General features: G+C 47.7%; 2 non-coding genes across 2 annotated transcripts; both read right to left on the bottom strand.

Moving 5' to 3' along the window:
- Window positions 1–3,197: 3,197 nt before the first annotated feature.
- On the bottom strand, window positions 3,198–3,269 carry TRNAK-UUU (transfer RNA lysine (anticodon UUU)). Its single transcript has one exon. It is a non-coding gene; the product is annotated as a tRNA-Lys (tRNA).
- Window positions 3,270–3,412: 143 nt separating this feature from the next.
- On the bottom strand, window positions 3,413–3,484 carry TRNAK-UUU (transfer RNA lysine (anticodon UUU)). The gene has a single exon. It is a non-coding gene; the product is annotated as a tRNA-Lys (tRNA).
- Window positions 3,485–5,945: the final 2,461 nt, after the last annotated feature.

Raw genomic sequence — 5,945 nt, 5'->3', positions numbered from 1 at the left:
AGATCTGCTATGGTGATAGACTGATTCGTCCCCTGCTTCTGCAGCAGCAGTTGCTTCTGCATCCGCCTCTGCCTCTAGAATCATATCTTCATCATCTTTCCCATTCAACTCCTTATCATGACTTTCAGATTCTGCTATAGATAGCATCTACAAAAAAAGAGAAAGCTACTCGTTATTTCAACATACAAACCAACAAAAAGACAATTATTTCAACAGCAGCACATACAAGCAAACACCTGCAAGCAGGCAGCAACATTGACATGAGCAAAATCTGGACATCTACCACAAACAACTCATAAATGAGTTTGTACAACACAAAACCTGGACATCGCAGAATATGGACATCACAAAATCTGGACATCGTAGAACATAAACATCACAGAATTTGTACATCACAGGACATGAACATCTAAACAAAATCTAGACATCACAGAACATGAACACCACAAATGAGTTTGATGCACATAGAGATATGAGATAGCTTGCTCACCTTCAGCTGCGAGGTGGAGCATGGAACAAGGACAGTAGGCGGCGAGCCGGCGACCAGCGTGGAAGAGGACGAGGTGGTGATGAACTGCAACCTAGATGGTGGTCGCCTGGTCGGGGTCGGCGTCGTGGTTGAGGAGCGACGCAGGAGGGTCGGAGTTGGCGGCGTGGCGCGACGCACGGGGGCACGGCGGTTGACGGCCTGGACGCTGGTCGTGGTCGTCACCGGCTCACCGCCTCACCGGTCCTGGGCGCAGCTATGGGCGCTAGGATTCATCGGTCAGGGTGAGCGGCGCCTCGGTGCGGTGGTCATCAGTCGTCACGGGCTCACAGGGGATGGGGCATCGGGTCACAGCGGCGGCCGGTGGCCGGCGGCTAGGGTTTGTCGTGGGAGAGAAAATGGGGAACGGGAATGAAGCCGATGCTGCCTGCTCGTTCCAATCGTGAGGTGAGGCCTAGGGCGTGAGGTCTGAGGTGAGGTGTGTGTGTATCTCGCTCATGAGTTGGGCCTTTGCTAAACTCGTATGTATGGGCTTTTATTTATTCGGTCTTTACGGGCTATTCGGTCTTAGAAACAGCAGGACCGAACAGACCGTAACAAATTCGGTCTTTTATTTATTTATGCTGACCGTTTTTTATTCGGTCTTTTCTTGTTCGGTCTTTTCGGGTTCGGTCTCGGTCTCTTCGGGTTCGGTTTTTGGTTTTCGGTTTTTATGCCCGGGGTGAGTGGTGGCAGTGTTTGGCCCTGAGTACTTGAGGCAGCCAAATGCCGCTGATACAGAGAGATTGTTGGCGTCTAACGCAGCTAGAGGCTTTCCAGGCATGCTTGGCAACATACATTGTATGCACTGGGAGTGGAGGAACTGTCCATTTGCTTAGCAGGGCCAGTACAAGGGGCATGTCAAAGCGTGCACTGTCATATTATAAGCGGTGGCTTCGCAGGATCTTTGGATATGGCATTCTTTCTTCGGCATGGCGGGTTCTCACAATGATATCAACGTGCTGCAGCGTTCTCCAGTCTTTGCAAGGCTTGCAGAAGGCCACTCCCCACCTGTGAACTTTGAGATCAACGGCCACCAGTACAACAAGGGATACTACCTAGCTGATGGTATATATCCTCAGTGGTCAACTTTTATGAAGACAATCTCGAACCCCCAAGGTGAGAAAAGAAAGAGATTTGCCCAAATGCAAAAGAGTGCTATAAAGGATGTGGAATGTGCTTTTGGTGTGCTTCAATCCCGATGGGGTATCGTTCGAAACCCTGCACTGACATGGGATGAAGGGAAGTTTTGGGAGGTGATGACTGCTTGTGTGATCATGCACAACATGATCGTCGAGAACGAGCGTGATGACAGGATCTTCGACCAAGGATTTGATTTTCAAGGTGAAAATGTTGAGCCCATGCACCAAGAACCGACCACGTTTCAACAGTTTGTCCAATTTCATCGTGCGTGATTGGCACACTGATTTGGATCTTCAAAATGACTTTGTTGAGCACGTGTGGACTCACATTGGCAACCAATAGATGTATTGGTTCATTTATGCTCATTCAAGACAATTTGGATTTGGTTGTAAAACTATTTTATTAGAGACAATTTTGATTGGGTTGTAAAACTATTTTTATTTTCAGACAATTAATATTTAGACATGCAAACTTGTTTTAAACGTTGAAATATATATATATATATATATATATATATATATATATATATATATATATATATATATGACGGACAGGATAAGGTCAAAGAATGCGTCCGCGCGCTGAGCGCACAGCCACCGCATCCCAGGACAGGCCCGGACACGACCTCATTGCCCTATCCAAACGGACAGAATCTGAACAAAACGGACGTCCGTTTGAGATAGTTGGCATAAGGCTCGAGCAAAGCAAACCGCGGGGTCGGTGGAAGCCGAGACAAGGGTACGACGTCTACACGAACAACTACTGTGCCTGCGAAAAGCAACTCATGGTGAGACAGGCATGCCCTGGCCCTAGGCCCTCCCGAGCTCCTGCTGGAGGCGACAGCGCGGCACCTGGGCTCTGACGCTGCATCGGAGCAGGGGGCACCACCGCCTGCCTCTGGGTTCAGACTGGTTCAGAGCGCATGCGCGCGGTGGACAAATTTTACAGACTTCAATCGCGGTGATGGACCCAAAGCAAATGTCAAATGCGTCCGTCCGGTGATCGATCCCACTTCGTACCACCTCATATATACGGATAACCATTTGCACAGCATGAGCTCGGGGATTACAGTCAGACATGGTCTTTCGTACCACCTCACATATTATAACGAAGATGCGGTGCAAGAAATCTTGATGAATGGTGGCGTAACAAAAGGAACACGGCATGGCATTGCGTTACTAGTAAACTAAGCTAACTTTATGAGGCACGAAAAGATAAAAGGTTGATCTAGGATGGTAGTAATGCTAGCTAGCGCATACTCGTACACCAGCACAGTGGCAGGGCAGGACCACGGAGGAACAAAGGGACCTTTCACGCCAAAGGATTCCAAGTCCTACTAGGTACCACTACTAACCGGGAAAAAGAAACAAGTCGGAAAAGGTCAAAAAATATCGCCGACCGTGGGGATCTTTCACCAAAGCATTCCAAATGAACAAAAAATCCTACTAGGCAGTGGTCCTGTCCTGCCTGAACAAATCGAAATAAAGTTAAAAAAACAAATCGAAATAAAGTAAAAACAAAATCAAATCGCCGACCGTGGGGATCGAACCCACGGCCACGTGGTTAAAAGCCACGCGCTCTACCACTGAGCTAGGTCGGCCTGATTACCAATTGCAATGAAATAAGATTCAATAAACGATATTGAAGTATCTGCCCGAAACAGCCACCGGGCAGAGGGAAGCAAGTGCAGGCGAACGCTAATTTGCCGAGAAGTGTTCGGGGGTAAAAAGAACCGTAGTTAAACGCCGACCGTGGGGATCGAACCCACGACCACGTGGTTAAAAGCCACGCGCTCTACCACTGAGCTAGGTCGGCTTGCTTGCATTTGCCTGCCGAGAGTTATATGTGAGCAGAAGATGCGACAAGTGGTTGTGCTGGCTGAATGGATTCTCTGAGCTGAGGGCACACTCGGGGGAAGTCTGTTCAGTGATCTTCCGCAGCGTCGGCCTTGCATAGGTCTCCTTCGTAGCTCTCCGCCAAAATCGAAGCTGCGTCGTCCCTGTCGCCGGTGGCTGAGTGATTGGCATTGATCTCCATGTGGCTTCGCACTTCTTCTACGGATTGGGTTGCGTCGGTGGTCGTCTGCCGGGAAGGCGGAGTCGCTCCCTCGCTCGCTCAGAGAGAAGGGAAGTCGATGATGGTTCTCAAGGAGAAGCGACGATGATGACGTCAACGTGCTACCTCGATGAGCCTTTCTTTACAGTGGTGCATGTGGGGTATCTTGTCTCTGCTGCTCAGCAAGTAGTGGTGGTTTTCGACCGGTTTATCGTTAGTTAACCGGTTTTCCAGCCTGATCAGCATCAAAGCAGAATCGTGTACTCCACAGTTGTCCTGGAAAACAGCCACCTGGCACAGGTAAGCAAGTGCATGCCAACGCTGATTCATTCGTCTTCCGGGTTAAACTAGGACAGGGACCTGTGTTCTGAAGGGTTCGATCCTGATCCCGCCGCTGCTTCACATGCACACCAACCAACCAGCGGATATGCAAGGGGAAAGGAGGAATAGGAAACGACAGGAAAGGAGGCCAAAGTGGAGCATCGTTTCTACACTTTCTACTACGTACTGTAGGTTTTTTTTCTTTTTCGAAAAGGGGTTTTACCCCAGCCTCTGCATCAGAAAGATGCATACGGCTCATATTATTAATAAAAACCAGCAACAAGTCTTCAAGTCTTGAAGTATGAAAAAAAAACAAAACGCTCATAAGAGCTAAACAGAAAAGCCACAACCGGCTGGCAAAAAAATAGGAGCACTACATGTCTATCCTATTACATGACCGCCATCCAAACCGGTTGAAAATATCTCGAGCTACCATCTCTCATCGGGTAGACGCAGTAACCAAACGCTCCCTGGCCTCCGTCGGAGTGAGTAGCGACCACATACGGATCAACGCTGTGGCCCTGAAGATAACCTGCAAAAAATGAATGTTCGTTGATCTGTTAAAAACCAAATCATTTCTGCAGTTCCAGACTGCCCATAATAAAGCACAGACGCCAACGCGAATGTGCCTCGCTGTATCGGAGTCAACCCCATCAAGCCACGTTCCAAATAACATGTTGATGGACGTAGGCGGATTAATATTAAAAGCAATATGAATCGACCACCATAGAATCTTAGCGAGCGAACAATCAAGAAAGAGGTGTTTGATAGTTTCGTTATGGTCACAAAAACTACATCTAGCAGAACCCACCCAATTGCGTTTTGCCAGATTATCCTTAGTCAAAATAACTTGTTTATGCACGAACCACATAAACACTTTGATTCGCAAAGGTACCTTTACTTTCCAAACGTGCTTCGAGGAAGGAATGACGCTAGAGTTTATGACGTCCAGATACATGGATTTGACCGAGAACACGCCGTTCTTAGTTAGTTTCCAATACAACTGATCTGGCTGCTGAGACAACTGGACATCCATCAAACGTCTTACAAGATGAAGCCAGGCCTCCCAACGATTTCCAACTAGCGTCCTCCGAAAACTAATATTGAGGGGAGTGGATTGTAGAACGGTTGCAACGTAAGCTTCTCTACGTTGAACAACGTTGTACAGAGAAGGATATTGAAGTGCAAGGGGAGTCCCCCCAAGCCACGTATCCTCCCAGAACCTCGTATTAGCTCCATTTCCGACTAAGAACCTTGTCCTGTTGAAAAAGAGTGGCTTGACTCTCATCAATCCTTTCCAAAATGGTGAGTCAGTCGGCCTCACTGTCACCTGGGCCAAGGTTTTAGACTGAAGATACTTATTTCGCAAAATCTGAGCCCAAGTAGCCTCCGTCTCGGACGAAAGTTTAAACAGCCACTTGCTAAGGAGACATCTGTTTTTGACTTCCAGATTTTCAATACCTAGACCCCCTTGGTCCTTCGGCCTACAGATTATATCCCATTTAGCAAGCCTATACTTTCGTTTAAGCTCATCACTCTGCCAAAAGAATCGAGATCGATAGAAGTCTAGCCTCTTCCTGACACCCACCGGGACTTCGAAAAAGGATAGAAGAAACATAGGCATACTGGTGAGGACCGAATTAATCAAAATTAATCGCCCTCCATATGACATGAGCTTCCCTTTCCAACAGCTCAGTTTCTTCTCGAAACGATCCTCGATGCATTTCCACTCTTTGCTAGTCAGCTTACGATGATGGATGGGTATACCTAAATACGTGAACGGTAACGTGCCCAACTCACATCCGAACAATTGTTTATACGCCTCCTGGTCATCATTAGCTCTTCCAAAACAGAACAATTCGCTCTTGTGGAAGTTAATTTTGAGCCCGGACAATTGTTC

This window comes from Triticum aestivum, chromosome 3D (assembly GCF_018294505.1).
Source record: "Triticum aestivum cultivar Chinese Spring chromosome 3D, IWGSC CS RefSeq v2.1, whole genome shotgun sequence".
NCBI classification, from domain to species: domain Eukaryota; kingdom Viridiplantae; phylum Streptophyta; class Magnoliopsida; order Poales; family Poaceae; genus Triticum; species Triticum aestivum.
Note: the sequence above shows the minus strand (reverse complement) of the source record. Positions and strands in the feature narration are given on the sequence as shown.